The sequence below is a fragment of the Saimiri boliviensis genome, chromosome 3 (genome assembly GCF_048565385.1).
Source record: "Saimiri boliviensis isolate mSaiBol1 chromosome 3, mSaiBol1.pri, whole genome shotgun sequence".
Lineage (NCBI taxonomy): Eukaryota > Metazoa > Chordata > Mammalia > Primates > Cebidae > Saimiri > Saimiri boliviensis.
In genome coordinates this window covers 44,112,273-44,137,540 of record NC_133451.1, presented here as the reverse complement: position 1 = coordinate 44,137,540, position 25,268 = coordinate 44,112,273, and positions in this window count along the sequence as shown.

The following is a 25,268-nucleotide window of genomic DNA, read 5'->3' as shown; positions in this document are numbered from 1 at the left end:
GAGACGGCAAAACACCATGGCATATTTGTACCTGTCCCACAATCCTGCAAGATCTGCACATGTACACCAGAACTTAAAGTAATTTAAAAAAAAAAATTACTGTATTCTTTTTTCTTTTCTTTCTTTCTTTTTTTTCTTTTTTCTTTTATTTCTTTTTCTTTTTTTTTTTTTTTTTTTTTTTTTTTTTTTTTTTTTTTTTTTTTTTTTTTTTTATTGAGACAGACTCTTCCTCTGTCTCCAGGCTGGTGTGCAGTGGCAAGATCTCAGCTCACTGCAACCTCCGCCTCCTGCTTTCAAACTATTCTCCTGCTTCAGTCTCCCAGGTAGCTGGGACTACAGGCGCACGTCACCAAGCCCATCTAATTTTTGTAGTTTTAGTAGAGATTGGATTTCACCACGTTGGCCAAGATGGTCTCAATCTCTTGATCTTATATCTGCCCACTTTTGCTTCGCCAAATTCTGGAATTCCAGGCATGAGCCACCGTGCCTGGACTGTATTCATTTATATCTTGCAAATGAAATCACGTGTCTAAAACTACACATTTTTAATTGTAATCAAAAGACCAAATGTTAGATATCACAAATATTTTAAATACCAGATAAGTACAGATTGTTCTGGGAATTAAAAATATATCTTTAAACTTGCCACAGATGTTATACCATGAAATATTTTGATACAGAAAAACATTTAGTTGTGAAAAACATTATATAAGCTTTTCATTTGCTTATCAGTTGTGTGTTTTGTTTTGTTTTCATTTCGTGCCTGTTGAAATTATAAACATGTTTCAATCTCAAGTGGATTTCATTTTGTGGTTCAGGATTAAAATATAGGGCCATGTGTCAAATCTAGCCAACAACACGGTTTTGTACTCCCCAGGAAATAAGGTTTCTGAAGTTTTTCAATAATTGGGAAAAATTTTTTATAACCTTAGAGAATCATATGAAATTTAAATTTTAACATTCATAAAATTTTAGTAAAACATCTGTGCATGCCTTGTTTGTTATTGATTGGAATTACAACAGCAGAGTTGAGTAGTTGTGACAAAGATTGAATGGTTTGCAAAGGTGAAAATAGCTGCTATACAACTATTCGTAGAAAATATTCTGACCATTGGACTCCTGATTTGAAATTTCAGCCTGAGATGAGAACCTGGAAATTATTATAAGAACTCCAGAAATAAAAATGGTAGGCTCATTTTCTCTGTCATTGACCAGGTGAGGTTTGTTTTAAAACATACAAACTGTGAGGTTTTTTTTTCAACAAGATCTTTCCATTTTAAAGCCCAACTTGGATTATCAACAAACAAAACAAACAAACAGATAAGAATACTTGGATTTCCATTTAGGTTGTTTTACATTTAGATACAAATAATATGTTTACTGGTTAATTCTCATATCTGCCATATGCCCTCATGCACTAATTCTCAGGAATTAGTACCCTTATTAAGGAGATTGAAGGGAAAACATGTTTCATTTCTTCCATCATGGGAGGACATGGCAAGAAGTTGCCACCTATAAGTCAGAAAGTTGGCCCTCACCAGATACAAAGTCTGACTTGACCTTGGACTTTTCAGCCTCCATAGCAAAATAAATGTCTGCTGTTTATAAGCTACCTTGTTTAAGGAATTTTGTAATACCACCCAAATATACTAAGACAATAGCTAAAGAAGTAACTTTAGGTGATTTTTTCTGTATCAGAGATGAAACCCTTTGCTCAGCATTTGGAAAAAAAAAACTAATACAAACAGAAACATTAAGTTTTGTGGGTTATTTTAAATGATTAAAACATCAGTTGTTTTTTTTTTTTTTTTTTTTTTTTTTCTTTCATCACAAGCATGCAAATGTTCTTCTTCTGAATGAGGAGATTTGGAAAATCCTGAAATACTGTCTGGCTTCTGTTTCTCTTACTGGATAAAAGGTAATCTATTTTATCAGCTTTTTCTATTGTATGAAAAATATTACATAAGTAAAATAAAAGCTTCCTTCTATAATTTGATTGTAAAATGGCAGGATCAACTTTGTGCATATTTGTGCTCCCTTTGTTGATTTTTTAAGTAGAATTTGTTCTTTACAGCCTGTTAAAATCGTTTGGGAAAATATTTTTATCTTCAGGCTGTTTTTAAGTCAAGGAAAGGTATAAAACAGTTTTCTGAAAGATAGGAGCCTACCATAGTGAAATAAGAATTCAAACTTTCTAGGTTCCTCCAACTTTTTGTAATGATATATAACCTCTTTCTGCCTGTGCATACAATGGTAAAGGTAAAAACGGAACAGAAATATACGCCACCAGCATTCCCCAGGTGATCTGACATTCATTTCTCTGCTGCTTTGTAGATGGGCTCTTCTGATGGTGGTAACCAGGCTGTCCTGAACTCAGAAACATCTCCACAGGGCCACTTATCTTATTTTCATTTCCTTCAGATTAATCTCTTCCTCCCCAAGAGGCAGATAGGAATCACAGTTTCTGAAACAATTGTAAACGTAGATGTCAGAAAAATGTGGAAAACAGTGATCATCATTGACAAGACATGGGAAAGGGTATATCCATCTTGTTCAACCAGCCCCATATTCTCCACATTTGTGGTGGCTTCCAGCAGGTGCTTTGTGGAGACTGGCCCTTTTGAGGACTTTCTCGTTCACCCCTTTCTGCCTGTGGGCTACTGAGGATCGATTACACCTTTTTTCTCTCTTTCCCTGAAATCCTACTTCTTCCTATTTGCCGTTGTACTACATTTTTAGTAATGGAATTCCATCCACTTATTTTTTTCTTTCCTTTATTTTTTATGTAGGTAAAATTTATACAATATACTGTTAACAATTTTAAACTGTACAATTCAGTAATATTTACTATGTAATTTAGCATTTAGCATATTCACAATGTTGTTCAACCACAAAGTCTATCTTTAGTTCTAAAACCTCTTCATCACTTCATAAAAACACCCAGTGCACATAATGCAATTAATTCCCACTCAATCCTTTTCTTATTCCCTGGTAGCCTCTAACCTGCTTTTGTCTCTACGTATTTGCCTACTCAGAATACATTATATAAAAGGAAACATACACTATATGACCTCATGTATCTGGTTCTTTTCAACTAGCATAATATTTTTTAGGTTTATCCAGCCATAGCATGATCTCTATTTTATGTTTTTTAATGAGACAAAAATTTTACATTATACGCACATAGCACAATGTGTTTACCTGTTCTTATGCTGATGTTCATTACAGTTGTTGCCTTTTGTCTATATGAATGAGATTCATTATAAAAATACATGTACACATTTCTGTGTGGATATATACTTTTATTTCTCTTGGTATACACCTTGACGTATTGGGTTTTATAGTAATTCTATGTTTAACTTTTTGAGAAACTGTTTTCCACAAATGCTGCATAGTTATAGATTTCTATCTGCAATGTACAAGGGTTCTTATTTCCTCACATTCTCATCAACACTTATTATTTTTTCATTTTCTTGCTTAGAGCCGACTAGTGTATGTAAAGTGCTGTCTTATATTTTTGATGTTCATTTTCTTAAACATCAATAGCATTGAATATCTATTCATGCAGTTCTTGATCATTAATATATTGTCCTCATCTTGAATAGAAAGCCTATGCAAGATCTTTGACCACTTTTAAGCTGGGTTGTTTGGTTTCTGTTGTTGTTCAGTTTTAAGAGTCTTTCATGTATTCCATTAAACCCTTATCAGATACATGATTTGAAAATATTTTCTTTCATACTGCATTTTGCCTTTTCACATTCTTGAATATACCCTTTGACGTACAAAAGATTTTTTTTTTTAATTTTGTGGAGTCCAGCATGTCTTTATTTTCTTTTGTTCCTCTTGCTTTTGGTTCCAGATCTAAGAAAATATTGCCAAATCTGAGATCATGAAGATTTTCCCTATGTTTTATATCAGAGTTTCATAGCTTTTGCCTTTATGACTGTTCATTTTGAGTAAATTTTTGTGTGTACAGTGAGGTACAGTGAGGTCTGTAATGGTGTCACTTGACTAGGCTGTGATGATCAGTTTAGTTTAACACTAATCTAAATGTTGCTGTGAATGTATGTTTTAGATGTAATTAACACAATAAATAGGCTTTAATTAACACATATTACCCTCCATAATGGGGGTGGACATCATGTGGGTGGAACTGAACCAATCAGTTGAAGGCCTTTAACTAAAGATAGGTTTTCTGAAAACAACACAAGGAATTCTGACTCAAGACTGAAATGTAGAAACTCATATTAAGGTTTTAGTCTGCTGAACTGGTCTGTGGATTCAATGGGTTTCAGATTCAAGACTACATTTCTACCTGAATTTCTAACCCTTTGCCCTGCCCTACAAATTTCAGACTTCTCAGCCCCTACAGGTGTGTGACTTTTTTGCATTTGATTATCCATAATGTTGGTATTCAATAAATCTCCAGCTTTCTTCCAACTGCAGTGATTAAAAGAATTGGCTCTAGAGTTAGACTGCCTTGGTTCAAATCCAGGTTCTTCCATTTACTATTTTGTGATCTTGGAAAAAATACTTAACTTATCCCTGCCTCCATTTTATAATCTATAAAATGGGTAGCTATATAAATGTGGTATTATGAGGAATGAATCCATTTAGAAATTAGTATTTGTAAATCCCCTATTGGAATGTCTATAATAATTGATATATGTTTTAAATAAAAGAAATTTCATTTTCTTTTTTAAAGAGAATAAGAGTTTCTAGCATCAATTATTAATCAGTTGCTCATATAATTTGTTTATTAAATTATTCCTATTTCCTTTTGAGATATGGAAACTTATTGGTGCATATACAAAATGCATTAACACACAGATGAAATGGTATAAATAACATTTGTTTGATGAGTAATATTTAGACTTGGAGAAAAATGTGCATGTGTTAACATACATATACACATACATTATTATGCATATATACATAGCATAATGAATGCAATATGAATACATATTCTATATGTATTTATATACATATAGAATTGCATACATAGATTTTGGAACACATTCACATTCTTATATGGCTACATAAAATTGCATCAAATTTTCATAAGAGAGGTTATGCCTATATCGTATTAGGTGAAATTTAATATATATTTTTTTAAAGTTTTGCCTTTTTAAAATGCCTTACAATCAACACACAGTGAGTTTCAAATCAATAAAGATAAGAGAGTATATTGACAATTAGATTATTACAAAGTCTTCACGAGAGGTAGTGGAGTGTTCTTGGCTTTTATTTTAATAACTTCTGTATTGTATTCTTTGAAGAAAAAAATGACAAAGTTGTTTGTTTTAACTTCATGTAGCCTCATTCTCACTATTTTAGTGTGACTATACTGTAAAACTAAGTTAATACTGTTTATTTTAAAAATTTAAATATACCTTCTTAAAATTTTTTTGCAAACTTTAAAAAACATTATTCTGAACAAAGAAATAAGGACTTGTCTAGCACCTGTTTTATAACAAATTGGTGTAGTACTTGTTTAGAAACCAAACTTTTAAGTAGAGAACTGTGAAATAAGGTGTCCCAGTGATGAGATCTTCTGACATCTAAAGAAGAGCCGTGTTATGTGTTCACTAGCATAAGCATACACCAAGACAGCCTCTAAAATATGTTTTTAATAAATAAAAATCTAGAAAAGTTTTTTTCCCAAAATGGAAACAAGACTACATGTTGGTAGCAGAAAAGAAAATAGAATGACCAACAGTAATCTTCCTGATGAAATAATATTACATAAAATTGTGATTTATCAAAATATATTATTAAAAGATAGTCTTTTAAAAGTTAAAATAAATTTTATTTAGTATCTCATAATTAGCAATATACCTCAAGAAAAATAAAAACTATTTTCCAAATGTCTCTGACAAAATATGAAGCTTGATATTTAATATTGAACATTATAATATAATTTCTTGCTTTTTTGTAGCTTAATAGACTATCATTATTTTAATGTAATTTTTTTCTTTCACTAGCTCTGTTCTCTGAGGTCAGAATGTTCTACATTGCTGAAAATAATCAATTTTTTAAATTAAGAAAATGACTAAGTAATGCATCTTTACATCAGAAAGTGGTACTGCTAAAATTACTTTTTAAAGTTTGAATAACAGAAATGTTTCTTTCAAATATGAAGAAAAGGTCTCCCAACATTACTTACCTAGTTCTTCAGCACATTCTACAATGAAAGAGCTATTTACAACATTATTACCTTACAGCATTATTATTACCTCAACTGTGTTGGGGGAGTGTTTCATGATTGTTCTCTACATAGATTAAGCCTATGTCACTTCATGGCAATTAAATCAGCAGAGTTTTAAAAGTCTTATATATGTTAATGGAGCTTTGTGGAAGAAGCATCATCACTTTTTTGAGCTCTACAGAAATTGGGATGATGACAACAGAATATGTTGAAAAACAAATAAATAAATAATACAGCCAGGTTAAGTCTAGTAATATGACAAAAATAGCCAACATAAAACCTTCATAATATAAACACTATAAATAACAGTTACACTAAAAACAGACACAGAATTGATTTCTCAGCTGATTTCATAAGACAGAAAAGAAAAACATCCAAGTGCCAGGAACACAGACTGAATCAAATGTTCAGGGGTAAATGTATAGGTTGGTAATGTGGCAGTAGTGAGGATGGACACAGATATACCCTAAAAGCTAGGATCTTGGGATCTTGAATATAATATTCAAGACGAAAAGGATGTGTGTATATCAGTCTCTTAGGGCTGCCATAGCAAAATTCCATAGGCAGAGTGATTGAAACAATAATTTATTTTCTCACATTTCAAGAGGCTAGAAATTCCAGATTGATGGGCCTTTAGGGTTATATTCTGGTGAGACTTTTGTTAAAGAAAAAAAATATTCAGTGATATTACTTGCTAAAGCATGGTAAGGTAGCCTTCATTCAGGACCATAGTGACAGGGGTAGAGAGACTCCTGCAATGAGATTTTTGCACTGTGGGAGGCAGATTGAGATGAACTCCAAATATAATGTGGGCAAGTGATAATTTATTGCTAAGAATCAAAGTGGAGGTCAGCAAGGAAAGTTATTTAGGAGTATAATAACATCAGGAGTAAGGGGAATTTTGAGTAAACTGAGGTAGCAGGGTTCTTGCTAAAAGTGGATTTTTCAAGGAGGTGCACAGATAGGCCTATGAGAAGACTTAGGATCCCAACTAAAGTTTAGTCAGGCAAAGAATGATGATTACTTATTTTCCTGATTTGTAGAGGGCTGTGTCCTTACATGATCATTCATCTGTGCATGCACAGAGAAAGAGAGAGAGAGAGAGAGAGAGAGAGAGAGAGAGAGAGAGAGAGAGAGAGGTGATGGGAAAGTATAGATCTGGTGTATCTTTTTCTTCTTATAAGGACACTAAATCTCTCAGATTAGATCACCTTTTGATCTCATTCAACCTTAATTACCTCTGAAGACCTGACTTCCAAATGCAGTTTCATTAGCAGTTAAAGCATCAACATATAATCTGTGGAAGAAACATTGTAGTTCTTCACAATGTAATGAGAATTTACATAGAACTTTCTTGATGCTCATCAGCTATAGACTGAATAAAGAAAATGTGGTACATATAAACCAGGAAATACTATGCAGCTATAAAACATGAGGTTGTGTCCTTTGCAACAACCATAGATGGAGCTGGAGGCCATTAACCCAAGCAAATTGACAAACAGAAAACCAATTACCACATGTTCCATTCATAAGTGGGAGCAAAGCATTGAGTACCCATGAACACAATGAAGGGAACAATAAACACTGAGGCCTTTTTGAGAGTGGAGGGTGGTAGGAGGGTAAGGATTGAAAAACAATCTATTGGGAATTATGCTAATTACCTGGATAACAAAATTATCTGTACAACAGACCCCTGTGACAGGCAATTTACCCATATAACAAACCTGTACATGAACCCTGAACCTAAAATAAAAGCCGAAGGCAAAAGGAAAAGAAGAGCAAAGCAAGTGCTATCAAGAAAGACCTGGGCAAATATACAGACCTGCTCTGCCACCACTGGTAACAATGTTGAATTCTGAAAGAGGCTCTGAGCCATAATTTTAAAAAATAATTCAAAGATTGAAAAACTTTGAAATATGTTTTTGATGAAGAAGACCAACTCCCTGTTAGTAGCATTATCAAATCTGGTACCACTTACAAGGATAGCAATAGCTAATGAAATGCAAGTACTACTTTGACGAATCTAAAACATTAAAAGTAAAGGAAAGATGCAACTTCTGCTATATTGTACCAACTTCTGTTGCTAATGTTTTCTTGAGATGGAGTCTTGCTCTGTTGCTCAGGCTGGAGTGCAGTGGCACAATCTCAGCTTACCACAACCTGCACCTCCTGGGTTCAAGCAGTCTCCTGCCTCAACCTTCCCAGTAGCTGAAACTACAGATGTGTGCCACCATGCCCGGCTAATCTTTGTATTTTTAATAGAGACAGGGTTTCATTTATGTTGACCAGGCTGATCTCAAACTCCTGACCTCGTGATCCGCCCACTTCAGCCTCCAGAAGTGCTGGGATTACAGGCATGAGCCACCACACCTGGATGCTCATGTTTTCAAAGATTTAATGGCTGGCTCTATTACCTTTCTAAGAATTAAAAAATAATAATTAATTTAAAAAGAGAATTCAAAAGTAGTCTTACACAAATATGTTCAATTAATTTTTGGAAAAATTACCAGGATAATTCAATTGGGAAAAGACAGTCCATCAAAACTTATGCTAAAATAAATGTATCTAGATATATAAAAAACTCAAACTATACTTAATGCATAATAACTTACTCAAATTAAATAATAGCAATATACAAAATATTTTTTTTCACTCTTCCAAGAACACAAAAGAGAAATCTTCATGAACTTGCAGAGGGCAAAGATTACTGGGATAGAATATCACCATCATTTATCATAAAATGATAAAATTGACTTCAGCAATGTTAAAATTATTGCTTTTTCTAAGACAGTATTAAATCAATTTTAAAAACAATCTGACAATAAGGAGAAAGTATGTGCAATATGTGTGGCATAACATATCGGTTCACATTATATAAAGAACTCTCACAAGTCAGTGTGAAGTAAAGAAACAACGTAATATGGGCAAGAGATTTCAGAAATCACTTCAAAAAAAAAACAATATACAAGTGGATAGTAAGCACATTATATGGTCATTATTCAGGAAATTAAAAATTTAAAAATCAGTAAAATACCATTTCACACTCACTAGAATGACTAAATTTAAAATTCCAATCCAACTCTAAATGTTGAAAAAGATCTATAGCAACTGTATTCTCACAGTCTGCTCATAGGGATATAACTACTTTGAAAAATAGGTTCTTTTAAAGATAAATATATATTTACAATATGTCTCAGTGATTTCATTCCTTAATATTTATATAAAAGAATCAAAAGTATATGTCTACAGAAAAACATTTTTATAAATGTTAATAGCCACTTTATTTATAATGACTTCAAACAAGAAGCAATTCAAATGTTCATCACAGGTGAATAAATTTTAAAAATATGGGATAGCCAAACAATGAAATATTACTGAGCAATAAAACCAGTGAATTACTGTGTGTGATAGCAGGAATTAGTCTCAAAATGTTAGACTGAATGAAGAATATAAATAAGAAAAAAATGCCCTGCATAATTTTGATTAATAAAATTTTGAACAAAAAGAAATAATCTCTATCCACCGAAAGAAAATAAGTAAATTTCTGCTATCATTGTAAGAAAAACAAGGGGTACTTAGTGTAATGCAATTTTTTATATTTAACTCTGGAAGTAATTATAAGGTATGATATTTTTAATAATGCATTGAACTTAAAATGAGTTTATTTTATTTTATGTATGTTAAATCTCAATTTCAAAATGTATGTGCTGTTTTTAAGAAACAAACACAATTTCATTAGATTACACAATAAGTGTACAAGGAAGAGATTCCCAGTGAATATTAATAAAATGAAAACTAGTAGGTCTATAAGTATATTACAATTAAATTAAAAAATCTGTTGGCACGTGCTCACACACATGTACATACACAGCTTATCGAATAACATGTTTAACAGAAAGGGAATTTTGTTAAGAAAATATAAAACATGAATTTTTGGGCATGTACAAATATAGATTCAAAATATTAAAAAGCAATCAAAGAGAAATTGATCAAAGTAATAGCGGTAAATTAAAACAACTTTAGTACAAAATTGGTCAGAACATTTTTTTTTCAATTGTGAGTTCAAGGAGTACGTGTCCAGGCTTGTTATGGTTTTCTCTTACTAGCTCACAATATTTCTAAAATCTTCAGATCCACTCTAAAAAATGCAAATGATATTCAATGGCCTTTTCAGTACATCTTTTAGGATGCTCATACCTGAAAGCAGTAGAAAACCTACTGAATTTTTTTTTTTTCAAATTTGGAAAATGAGAAAAAAGGAGAAATGAGAGAATGAGGAAAAAAAATGAGAAAAAAAGACAGGGCAAGATGATCTTCACATTTATTTTGAGAAGAATTCAGGCTGGGCATGGGGCATCATAAAATTCAGTGCCAGAATAGATTTACAGAAGGCTGAAGAAGGATGATTTTGCTTTCTCTTCTTAAGATAGAACATTCATTCTCCTGCCCTTGAATGTGAGTCTTTTGATTCTAGGCCTTCAGACTGACTAAATTCTACTACTGTCTTTGGAGTTAAACTAGATTATATCATGGAAGATTGTGGGAATTCTGGGTCTCCAATCTTATCAGCCAATTTTTGTAATAAATGGCTTTGTATATATTCATCTGTGTATTTTATTGGTTCCATTTCTTTGCAGAACTCTAACCAATACAGTGGCCAAAGAAACATCAAGCCAGAAATGATGACTTTATCTAAGAGTGTTAGATCATGTATTCGACATGATCAGTACCTTTCCTGGTGGACAGACACTGGAGAAAGTGATTGAGTCACCTTTGTTTCCACCACAAGAATTGGTAAAGAAATTATGCATATCACATGAAATACCAGTGCTAAACATAGTCACATGTTTTAGCAACTCATTTCCATAGTTGTGCTTTTTCTTATTGGTACGATTTCAGAAATGCCCAATCCTGTGGAGAATATATGTATATTTTCCCTAAAACCTAAACTTACCTTAGAGGTAAATGAAGCTCTGAAACTACCTCATTCAGCATCCAAGTTAGAATGACTAAGTGATATGTAATAGTGTCCCAGAGTTTGATGAATTTAACTAAACAACGTTAGTTATTGTCTGTAATCCAAGCACTTTGGGAGGTTGAGATGAGAGGATTGCTTGAATCAAGGAATTTGAGACCAGCCGGGGCAACATGGCATCGTTACTAAAAAATACAAAAAAAAAAAAAAAAATAGCAGGGTGTGGTGGTGTGTGCCTGTAGTACCAAATACTTGAGAGGCTGAGGTGGGAGGATCACTTCAGCCCAGAAGGCTGAGTCTGCAGTGAGCCCTGGTTTCACCACTGTACTCCAGTCTGGGTGACAGAGTAAGATCGTGTCAAAAAGCAACAAAAGTTATTTATTCATGTCAAAAACAGCAAATGTTTACTGATGGAGAGAGAAGAAAATAACTTTAATAAAATGAATACCTTTTGGAAAACTAAATAATGAAATGCATTCACTGTTTGCTACTCCATACTACTTACTACCTTCTCTAATAAGTAAAAGCAAGTAATTTTTATGCTTGCAATAATATGAGAGCCTGTGTAGACGATCTGGCAATCCCTGTTACTTCTTTCTAGGAGTATAACTATTTTCCAGTGCCCTTTATGATAGTAAAGCAATGAAATTTATCAACAAAACTTTTTTTTTTCCAAAATAAATAGGAAAAGGGAGCTATTAAAATGTCTTGGGGAAAAAAGGATAAATGTGATTGTCTCTAACCAGTCACAATATATAGTAGCCCCCTATAGGGTCCTAATTCTAGTTTCTGAGAAATCTTCCTTTATTGCTGAAACAAGATAATAAAACTGATGAAGGCTTTATGTGATTCTTGCATTTTCTAAGTTCCCTTAATTTACTGTTATTTATAATCGTTACTCTTTCAGCTCTGTCAATTATTCTGATTATCTCAATCACCATACATTCCTTGTTGAGTATTTTGTTTCCTTCTTGTTACCTAGAATGTATCTTCATTTACCATTCAGAAACATTTATAATCTCATGCTTTGTATTTCTACAAGCTATTTTCCCTTTTATTCTACTTTTTTCCTCCATGATCTATGTTTATTTTGTTTTACCTTTTCATTCTTTCCCTGACTGCACTTATTTCTTTGAATATTGTGAGTAAAGATTGCTCATCAATCTAACGAATACCTTTCTTTTTTTTTTTTCTTTTCTTTTCTTTTTTTTTTTTTTTTTTTTTTTTTTTTTTTTTTTTTTTTTTTTTTGAGACAGAGTCATATTCTGTCACCCAGGCTGAAATGCAGTCGTACAATCACAGCTCACTGCAGCCTTGACCTCCTAAGCTCAGGAGATCCTCCTTCCTTATCTTCCAGAGTAGCTGGGACTACAGGTGTGCACCACCACACCTGGCTAATTTTTTGTATTTTTTAGTAGAGACAGGATTCTGTCACGTTGCCTATGCTCATCTTGAACTCCTGGGCTCAAAGGATACACCCATCTTGGCTTCCTAAAGTACTGGGATTACAGGAGTGAGCCATCACATCTGGCAAATACTTTTCTTAATACCACTTTTGAATTAATAATTTATTATTTTGTCTTTGCATTTAAAAAGCATCAGTTAATCACCAAATTTATCTGCAATTTTTTTTTCCACTGTTTCTCACTTACACCTTGGCTCATTAGTAAACTTAAATAAACACAGTTCTCAATGATGATTATTTTACCTTGTCTTCTTCTTGGCTGGATGTATAGTTTTAATAAGAGATTATTCTATATTCCATGAGTTCTATCTCAGTTGAAAATATTTGTTTATTTTATTCAACTTTCCTGACTAGATAATTCTTGTGTTCATCTGAAGTCTTTTTAGATGTATGTACATTTCTTCTTTGTGATACCCTATTTTCAGAAACTATGGTATATCCTTTTTTTTTTTTTTTTTTTTTTTTTTTGAGGCGGAGTTTCGCTCTTGTTACCCAGGCTGGAGTGCAATGGCGCGACCTCGGCTCACCGCAGCCTCCGCCTCCTGGATTCAAGCAATTCTCCTGCCTCAGCCTCCTCAGTAGCTGGGATTACAGGCACGCGCCGCCATGCCCAGCTAACTTTTAGTATTTTTAGTAGAGACGGGGTTTCACCATGTTGACCAGGATGGTCTCGATCTCTTGACCTCGTGATCCACCCGCCTCGGCCTCCCAAAGTGCTGGGATTACAGGCTTGAGCCACCGCGCCCGGCAATATATCCTTTTTTTGTAAGGTACTTTCTTTTATATTTGTCTAAGAGGTATTTTTTTCTCTTCCTTTCTTAGAGTCTATTATCTCATAAGGCTACATCTCAAGTTGCAATTTAAATGTTCCAGCAGTGAACTGTTTTAGTTGATACTTGCTTAACCATTATTTCTCACTATATGACATGCCAAGGTGGTTTGGTCTCAAGACCATTTTAGCTTCATTCATGTTCTCCACCAATACTCTGCACAGCGAAAGAAACTATCAATAGAGTGAACTGGCAACCAAAAGAATGGGAAAACATTTTTGCAATCTACCCATCTGACAAAGGACTAATATCCAGAATCTACAAAGAACCTAAACAAATTTACAAGACAAAAAAAAAATCCATCAAAAAGTTGGCAAAGGATATGAACAGACACTTTTATAAAGAAGACATTTACGCAGCTAGAAAACATATGAAAAAAAGCTCATCATCACTGGTCATTAGAGAATACAAATAGAAACCACATTGAGATACTACCTCATGCCAGTTAGAATGAGAGTCTTTAAAAAATCAGAGACAACAGATGCTAGAGAGGATGTGGAGAAATAGGAATGCTTTTACACTGTTGGTGGGAGTGTAAATTAATTCAAGCACTGTGAAAGACAGTGTGGCAATTCCTCAAGGATCTAGAAATAGAAATACCATTTGACCCAGCAATACCATTACTGGGTATATAACCAAAGGATTATAAATCATTCTACTATAAGGACACATGCACACATATGTTTACTGCAGTACTGTTCACAATAGCAAAGACTTGGAACCAACCCAAATGCCCATCAATGATAGACTGGATAAAGAAAATGTGGCACATATTTACCATGGAATACTATGCAGTCATTAAAAAAGATGAGTTCATGTCCTTTGAAGGGATATGGATGAAGCTGGAAACCATCACTCTCAGCAAACTGACACAAGAACAGAAAATCAAACACCTCATGTTCCCACTCATAAGTGGGTATTGAGCAATGAGAACACATGGACACAGGGAGGGGTGGGTAGCTATGTGAGAAACAGCAGGGGGTGGTGGGATTGAGGAGGGCTAGCATTTGGAGAAATACCTAATGTAGATGATGAGGCGATGAATGCAGCAAACTACTACCATGGCACAAATAATCTAGAAAACCTGGAAGAAATGGATAAATTCCTGGAGACATACATCCTCACAAGATTAAAGCAGGAAGAAGTTGAATCCCTGAATAGAACAATGACATGTTCTAAAATCGAGGCAGTAATTAATAGGCCACCAACCAAAAAAAGCCCAGGACCAGATGGATTTACAGCAGAATTCTACTAGAGGTACAAAGAGGAGCTGGTATCATTCCTTCTGAAACTATTCCAAACAATAGGGAAAGAAGGCCTCTTCGCCCACTCATTTTATGAGGCCAGCATCATCCGAATACCAAAATCTGGTGGAGAGACAACAAAAACAGAAAATTTCAGGCTAATAATCTTGATGAACATCAATGTTCAAATACTCAATAAAATATGGGTAAACCAAATCTAACAGCACATCAAAATGCTTATCCACCACAATCAAGTTGGCTTCATCTCTGGGATGCAAGGAGGGTTCAACAAATGCAAATCAATAAGTGTAATCTATCAACCAACCCAAATGCCCATCAATAATAGACTACATAAAGAAAATATGGCACATATATGCCATGGAATACTATGAAGCCATAAAAAGGATGATTTCATGTCCTTTGCCTTGACTTGGATGGAGCTGAAAACCATAATTCTCAGCAAACTAGCACAAGAACAGAAAACCAAACATTATATGTTCTCACTTGTAGGTGAGTTATGAACAATGAGAACACATGGACACAGGGAGGGGAACATCACACACTGAGGCCTATTGGGGGGTGCGGGTCAGGGGAGAGATAGCATTAGGAGAAATAACTAATGAAGATGACAGGTTGATGTGTGCTGCAAACCACCATGGCACGTGTATACCTATGTAACAAACCTGCACATTCTGCACATGTATCCCAGAACTTAATGTATAACGACAACAACAACAAATTCTGCTTGCCTCTAAAGTTCCCTACTGTTATTATTGCCTACAGTTGTAGTCATTCTATTGTCATAGATGGCAATATAACATTTCAAATGAGCTAACAAAAATTGTTTTTGATTCTTTGTAAGTCAAAAGTATTGATCCTAAGGTTCTAAGCTTCATGACATCTGACTAGAGACACCCATTTCTGTCCTGCCCTTCAAAGAAGAACCAAAACAGTAAGTAGGTAATAATGCATCAAATTGAGCAGTCAAGAGAAAACACTGGGATTCAGCAGGGAGGTGACAGGGAACCTCTGAGGAACAGAGAGGAAGCAAAACAGCCATCCAGGTCAGAATCAGCTCAGAGCCAGGAGGAGCTCTCCATTGTGGAGAAAAGAAGAGTGGTTCCCAGTGGCTTATATTCTCACCAAAGAGTCCCAAAATTCTAGCCACAGAAGAGACCCCTAAGGCCTTTATGCACCCTGAGATTAGTATAGAGAGGAGTAGAGAGTCCACATAAGGGTATTGTTCTAAGAGGAAGTTCACGTTGGGTCCCACAGAAACCCCTGAGACCCAAGCAGCTGCAGCATTTTGAGAGCCCAGCCTCCAATAGTTTATATTCTTCCCTGGAACCTAACTGTTTTCCAATATCCACATCCTTAGAGCACAGCTGATATCCCCCATATCCACCCACAGAGCTGCAAGATCAGGATGCCTGCTGGACCCAGCGACGATATGAGATCTCCAGCACTCTAGTATATGTGGTGTCTTTTGCTCAGAAAATGAATATTGCAGTGCATCACACCAGGAAGCCTGCCCCCAACACTAAATAAGCCAAAATTTTTACTCCCCAGAGCCTAAGAACTGCCCACTCGGCACTGCTGCCACTGAAAGTAACCCAATAACTCTCTGGCCACTGGGCTGCCATGCACCTACAAATCCCTCAAAGAACCCAAAGACTGGCTCATCTGTGTGCCATCCTGAGGTCTGATGACATGCTCATCAGTGCCCACTTGCAGTTGATGCTTGTATACAAGAATGCTGTCCAGAGACCTTTAAACTGATCTGCCCCACTAGCCAATACTGGACCCCATGTAAGCTTTCTGGGAGCTTATGTCAGGTCTGCCCCACTTATAGTTACAACTGCTGGCATTCTTATGTGTCATTGAGGGCCCTGACATTCTTGTGTCATTGAGGGCCCACAAGAAGTGTGCTTTGAAAGCCCATGAACACTTACTGGGGTCCTGGAAATCAGACCACCCAGCCTACCTCTGTCAGCATTTGTGCCCATGCATGCTAATCAAGGGCTGGCTCACTGCTGCTGCCATCATTGTTGGCACCTGAGCATGCTGCCTGAAGGCCCAAAGACCCACCTTATTGGACCTGCCATCACCAGATCCCACAAACATTATGTGATTGCATTAGAATCTGCACTATTAACCCACTGCTGCCACCATGGGTGCACCAGGACCAGCTCACCTGGTGTGCTAATGCCCAACAAATCCTCAACACAGCCCTCACTAACAACTGCAGCTGCCCAAGTCTCTGATGAACTCACAGACACTACTGATACTGACTGCAAATAAATCATATAGAGACTACATTACTATGCCCACCCAAAATCAAAGCCAAAGCACTCTACCCAACCAACACTATAGACACATCTACAGAAATGTCTTTCACTACAAAAGCCAATGGACAAAATGAGAAGTAACTGCTATACCAGAGGCACAGATATAAACATAATGACACAAGAAACATAAAAAAGTAAGGAAACATAGCAACTTCAAAAGAACACAATAATTATCAGAAACAGACTTCAAAGGAATGAAAATCTAAGAGATGCCTAAACATTTTTTTTTCAAAATAATAATATTAAAGAAATTCAGTGAGATACAATAAAACATCAATAATACAAATCAGGGGAAAAGTCTGCATAGAGACATATATCAAAATTAAATAAGTAAACTAAAAATCTGAAATTGAAAATTTCAAAGAATGAAATAAGTAATACAACTGAAATTTTCAAAATACACTATTTCGAGCAAAGAAAAAATTCCTGAGCTTGAAGACAGGTCTTTTGAAATAACCCAATCAGACAAAACAACTATAAAAAAGAATGAAGAAAATCTACATGACATGTGAGACATCATAAAGCAATCAAGTGTTCCAATTTGGGGAGTTCTGGAAAAAGAAGAGATGAGCAAATGCACAGCAGATAGAAAGAAATAATAAAAATCAGAGCAGAACTAATAAAAATAGTGACTAAAAATGCAAAGTATTAATGAAACAAAAAGTTGTCTTTTAAAAATATAACATCAACAAACTGTTAGCTAGATTAACTGGAGGAGATGACCCAAGTAAATAAAATCAGAAGAGAAAAAACATGGCATTACAATAGACACTACAGAAATGCAAAGGATCGCTATAGACTATTATGAACAACTATATGCTAACAAATTGGAAAACCTACAGAAAACTGAAAAATTCCTAGACATATCAACTTACCAAGATTGATACAGGAAGAATTATAAAATTTGAACAAACCAGTTACATGTAACAAAATTGAATCAGTAATAAAAAGCATCCACAGAATTGGATGGGGGTTTACTCCTGAATTCTACCAAATTAATAAAGAAGAAATAACACCAATTCTTCTTAAACTGTTCTAAACAATTGAAGATAAGAGAACTCTTTCTAATTAATTCTATGAGACTAGCTTTACCCTGACATCAAGCTAGACAAGAATAGAACAACAACAAAAACTATAGACCAACATTACTAGTGAATATTAATATAAAATCCTCAAAAAGTACTTGCAAACCAAACCAAACAACATGTCAAAAAAGATAATACACCATGATCAAATGGGATTTATCCCAGGGATGTCAGGATAGTTCAGCATATGAAAATCAATAAGTGTGATATATCTTATCAACAGAAAAAGGGGGAAATACCATATGCTTATTTCAATAAATGAAAAATGTTTGATAAACTTCAGCAGTTCTTTGTAATAATTACTCTTAAACAACTAGGCATAAAAGGATCATACCTCAGTAAAATTAAGGCCACATGTAACAAATCCACCAATAGCATCAGAATCCATGTGGAAAAGCTGAAAGCCTGTCCCCTAAGAAGAAGAAGCAAGGAGGCCCACTTTCCACAATTCAATATAATACTCAATTCTAAGCCAGAGCAATCAGGCAAGATAAAAAAAAATAAAAGGATTGGCTTTCTGTTCTTGGGTCAGTTTGCTAAGAATGTTGGTTTCCAGATTCATCCAAGTCCCTACAAAGGACACAAACTCATCATTTTTTATGGCTGTGTAGTATTCCATGGTGTATATGTACCACATTTTATTTGTCCAGTCTATCATTGATGGGCATTTGGGTTGGTTCCAGGTCTTTGCTATTGTACATAGGTGGGTGTTGAACAACGAGAACACGTGGACTCAGGGAGAGGAGTATCACACACAGGGGACAGTTAGCAGGGGTAGGGGAGAGACAATGGGGGTGAAGAGGGAGGGGAGGGTGGGGAGGGATAACACAGGAAGAAATGCCAGATATAGTATGCACCTAAAGTAAAATAAATTAAAAATCATAATAATAATGAAAAAAGGAATTAGAAAAAGAAAGTTAAATGATTTCTCTTTGTAGATGACATGATCTTAAACATAGAAATACCTAAAAACTCCACCTAAATACTTTTAGAACTAACAAATTCAGTAAAGTTACAGGATAAAAAATCAACATATACGAATCAGTACTGTTTCTATGCACCAACAGTGAACCAGCTGAAAAATAAATTGAGAAAACCATCATTTTTATAATAGCTATCCAACAAAATACCTAGGAATAAATTTAACCAAGGAGGTAAAAGGTCCTTAAAAACTGTAAAACACTAATAAAAGAAATTTAAGCAGCCACAAACAAATTGAAAGACACCTTATGCTGAAGAACAAGATACTATACTTCTAAAATGACCATACTATCCATAGCAATCTACACATTCAAATCAATTCCTGTCAAAGTACCAAAGGTATTCTTCAGAGGAATAGAAAAAAAGAAAAACCCTGAAATTTGTATGGAGCCACAGAAGGTATCAGATAACCAAAACAATCCTGAGCAAAAAAAAAAAAAAAAAAAAAAAAAACCTGCAGACATCACACTACCTGTTGTAGTGTATTCTATCCCATTGGTCTACATATCTGCTTTATTGTCTTGTTCTGGTTTAGTGCCCAGAACAAGACAGTAAAACAGATATGTAGACCAATGGGACAGAATAGAGCACCTAGAAAGAAGTTCAAGTATATACAGCCAACTGACTTTTGACAAAGCTGCCAGCAATATACATTTGGGAAAGCAAACCTTTTTTAACAAATGGTGCTTAGCAAGCTTTATATCCACTTGTCAGAAATGAAAGGAGACCCTTGTCTTTCACCATATACAACAATCAATTCAAAATAGATTAAAAATTTAAAAATAGGATTTAAATCTATACAATTTCTTGAAGAAAACATGAGACACTTTAGGAAATTAGTCTAAACAAATATTTATGACTAAGACTTCACAAGAACGGGAAACAAAACCAAAAAGGAACAAATGGTACTGTATTAAAATCAAAAGCCTCTGCATAACCAAAAAAAAAAAAAAAAAAAACCTCAACAGAGTGAAAAGACATTCTGTAGAATGGGAGAAAATATTTGCAGACTAATCATCTAACAATAAACTAATATCCAGAATACACAAGGAACTCAAACAACTAATCAGGAAAAAACAAATAATGACATTAAAAAGTGGGCAAAGGATTTAAATAGTTATCTCTCAAAAGAAGACATATAAATGACCATGTCTATGAAAAAATGTTCAACATTGCTAATCATCAGAAATATGCAACCCAAAACCGTAATAAAATATCATTTTACTGAACTTAGTATGGCTGTTATAAGAAATGTAAAAAATAGCAAATGCTGAAGGGGATGTAAAGAAAGGGGATCTCTTTTATTCCTGCATTATTGGTGGCAACGTAAATCAGTGTAACTACCATGGAAAACAGTATGGAGATTTCTCACAAACTGTAAATAAAACTACCACATGATCCAGCAATTGTACTACTGCATATATATCCCAAAGACAGGAAATCAACATGCTGAGGAGACATCTGCACTCCCATATTTTATTGCATTACTATTCACAGTAACCAAGATATGGAGCCAAACTAAGTATTTATCATTAGATGAATGGATAGAGAATGTGGTAAATATACGCAACAGAATACTACTAAGTCCTACAAAAGAAAACAGTGCTGTATTTTCAGTAACTTGGATGGAACTGGAAGTCATTATGTTAAGTGAAATAAGCCAGGCATGGAAAGACAAAAAATGCACTTTCTTACTCATATGTGGAAGCTAAAAAAAAAAAAAAAAAAATGATCTCATGGAGGTAAAGAGTATAAAGATAGTTACCAGAGACTTGGAAGGGTGGTGCTGGAATGTAATGGGTACAAACTTGCAGTTAGATAAAAGGTGTAAGTTCTAGTGTTCAATAGCATAGTAGGGTAAATACAGTTACTAATAATTTATGGTGTATGTCATAATAGCTAGAAGAGACTATTAGAAACGTTTCCAACACCAAGACATGATAAATATTTCACATGGTGGATATCTTAAATACTCTGATTTGCTTATTACACATTGTATATATGTATCAAAATATCACATGTACTCTGTAAATATGTAAAATTATTATGTATCAATAAAAATGTATTGATCCTATATAAGAAGCTTTTCTTATATGTATATGTGACTTCTTTAAGAAATTGAAAATAATTGGGAATGAGCTTAAAGAGGTTTAAAAAAGCAAAAAGCAATTTATTTTTCTTTATTGTACATGTACTTTGGATATAGCCCCTTTTTGAATAAATTCTATTTATAGAGGCATAATCACTTGGGCTCTTTCAGATATTTATCTGTATTCATTGTTTAGTTCCCAGGAAGAGATCTTTGCTCAATATTGAGTCATGACTTATTTATAGTACTTTCCAATCCATTAAATTCAACATGAATTCTTGGAGTTTTGCCAGTACAGGGTCTATTTTGTGTTTTCTTTTTCTTTTACAATTTTCAGATGCTCAAACATGACTTGTCAAGCTAAATCATTACATACATTCTCTCCTTCACTGGTTTTTGGCAAGGTTTTCTGCCTTATGGCATCTGGCTCATACTATTATTTTTATTGAAATGAAACCCACTATAAAGTATCCACAACTCCATGGGTTGAGAGTTTATCTCTGGATTAGTATGTTTTCAACAGTATACACTCTACAGAATCATTCTAAATTATTTATTATAAACTTAAATGAAGTAAAGCTCTGTATTTTATTTTTTTTAAATTCTTAAATGCCTACAGATAACAAGATTTTGAAAAACAAAAAAGAGAACTTTTGACAACATTTAACCTTCAGGTACAACAAGAAATAATCATTTTCTGTAATGCTTTTTCCATTTATTTATATGTGCTTTATTCAACTGGGTAAAACAATGTTAACTATTGCTTTTTCTGAGAGAATGCATTTCGTAGGAAGAGATAATTTACTTTTTTCTTCAATAAATTTACTCCCATTGTTGTCAAACATGTATTTTATTGTTGTTGTCTTTCTTGTTTTTTGTTTTTTTGGTAAACTTTGTGCACATGGCTCAAAAGTATTTTCACAGGAATAACTGATACAAAATACATAATGAGTCCTTAGAAGATAGGACAAAATTTCTCCCAGTCTCTATATTTGGAGATCTTTGTATCTGTACTCTATTTTGTGGTCTGTGAGTTAGATAGGCCTAGAATGAATAGTTATTCCATTTTTAATCATGAGACAGATGACACTTAATTTGTTATTTTAAATCTTACTTCTATTACATATAAAATATAGACAATGGTTATTTCTTTGAGGGTTGTTACAGGAATTAAGATTATGTAAATAAACCCATACACATTCAGAGGCTCATGCACAAATAGAAACATTGCATTTGCCAAGAAAAGGTACCACAGAAAAGAGTAATCGTGGTAATATTATTACAAACTCTTTTGACTCATTAATAAATAATTTTAACCTAAGTATAAAAATATACCTTGTGTTTACTTACAAAAATTTACATATAACATTGATACATGTAGCTGTCAATGAATTCTTAATAATATTAAACAAATAGCATTATAAATATACTTAGATTCAAACATAAGCTATATTTTTTTAAATATCTATACTAAATATGAACACTATGTTGACAGAGGACGTACATATTTTATACAATTACAGTTTACTTCTTTTATGCCTTTGAAGATACTGCTGATTAATAACTCAGTAAAAATTCTACCTTCTCCACCTCCAATATACAGGCAGTAATAATCATTTTAGCCATGTTCTTTATAATTAGAACTGAATTTATACCAGTCATACCAATGACATGCTAAGTATAAGTACACTAAGGGACTCTAGGGAAATATTTTACATTGCTCTTTCTAGTAAATCTCCACTTCCTGCCTTGGAGTTAAGAAAGTGATCTTGTGCCAATGAAGAATGAAAACCCTTGACAACAGAGCTCTTACCAACATTTGCCTTGTTACTTTTGTGGCTCTGATTGATGAAGCCTCTTGGTTTTTCAGCCATTTACAACTGAAAGTATCACTGATTGATACATTGTTCATGCAAAGGCTTCCTTCACCATTAAAGGACCCATAGAATCATAGACACTATAGCCATTTGGAAATTTAAAGCTCACCAAGTGTAGTATATAATCTCTTCCCATGTTTATTGAGAGAATAATGATAGTAAAGTTAATTGATGGAGCTTAATCAACTCAGTACTGTTAAATAATATAATTCCCTGGATGTTAAATTCCTGTCGACAGTGTCTTTGATTCATCCAATAATACCGGATACCCTCCCTTAAAATTCTGTATGATAAAATGCTTCATTTACAAGTTTATAGGATAACTATTCTATGTAGGTAATTTAAAAGATATCATCTAGCCAATTTTTTTTAAATTAAAGTAACAAATTGAAATAATTCCCACATTATACATTAAGTATTTTTAGATGACAATGAGATACAGTAGTAACAAATGTTATTATGTCTAATATGCAGAGGTGAAATAATAGTTTCTGGCAGTTTCCAAAACTTGCTGTTTTTGATGACCCTGACAGTTTGGAGGAATCCTGTGAAGACATTTTGTGGAATATCCTTTTGTGAGACAGTGTGATGCTTTTCACATAATCTGACTGAGATTATGTGTTTTGGGGAGGAAAACCACAGAGGCAAACTGCCATTTCCATCACAACCTATCATAAGTACATATATCTGCACTTCTTGTTATTGTTGGTGATCAATGTGAGTCTCATGTAGAGTTTGTACAGCATAAAGTTATTTCACATCCCCTTTTCTTTCTGTACTGTACTCTTTGGAAGAAAGTAACAAGTGAGGTGTAATGGATGAAATATACAAGTAAAATGGTAATTCAGTACTAATAGTGGATTGTAAACACATGGACGAGAAGTTGTAAATATGCAAGTTCAATCAAAATTATGGCTACAATATTAGAAAATAAAATTAAAGCAGCTATGTAGTTGAAGTAAAAGGATAGTAAACATGAAGTGCTTTTTAAAGAATTACTATTTTAGAGCAGTTTTAACAGTATAGAAAAATGTGAAAATAGTACTGAGAGTTAATAGCCAAAGTTTTTCTTGCTATTAATATCTTACATTAGCTTCTATATGTTAATGTATTTATATTGATACATCATTTTTAACTGAAGTCTACATTTTAAATCTTAACATTTTACCTAATATTCACTTTATGTTCCAGGATGACACCCACTCTACCATATTAAATTGCAGCTTCTGTTGTTAGTGGCAGTTTTCAAAACTTGCTGTTTTTGATGACCCTGACAGTTTGTAGTAGTCCCGTGAAGACGTTTTCTGGAATATCCTTTTGTGAGACAGTGTGATGCTTTTCACATAATCTGATGAGATTCTGTGTTTTGGGGAGAAAATCCACAGAGGCAAACTGCCATTTCCATCACATCCTATCATGAGTACATACATACATCCACGCTTCTTCTCATTGTTGATCAGTGTTTGTCTCATGTCGTGTTTGTACAGTGTAAATTTATTTCACACCCCCTTTTCTTTGTGTACCATACTCTTTGGAAGAAAGTACAATCTACATTGAAAAAGTGGAAAGATAGGGCTGCTCCCTCATTGAGGGCTATTTACATAAAATATTTGAAATTCTTATTCATGGGAGGCTTATATCTCCCCCACATTTATTTATTTATTCCATTATTTATTTGTATCAGTGCAATTAATAGATGTTCAATATATTTTGTGTTCTAATGAAGCATTATTTATGCTGCTGAACAAATTGTTCATTTAGAGCTCCCTTGGTTTGTTCCTTTGTTCCCTGTGAGTAATTTTTTTTTTTTGCACATTTTAATTTTCTACATCTACAAGATACCCCAGGTTCATCTGTATATTTCCTTCCCCAGTCCTAGAATCAGCCATTACTCCCAGGAACTCTAGTTCCTTTTAATGGAGAATGATAGACTTCAAGACCTGGGTGCTAGATATGCTGTTTGTTAAGTAGGTTCGGTGCTGCTAGGCTCTCTCAACAGACACAGTTAGGAAATCTATGCCTGTATGCTAACATGTATATTTTCACATATCTTTAAATATTTCTATATTTAATCATTTTATTTACATTGTAACATTAAACTAATCCCACTGTCTCCAGCTTTAATCCATTACAATGTAGGTCATGGAATAAGAATGGCTAGCCCAT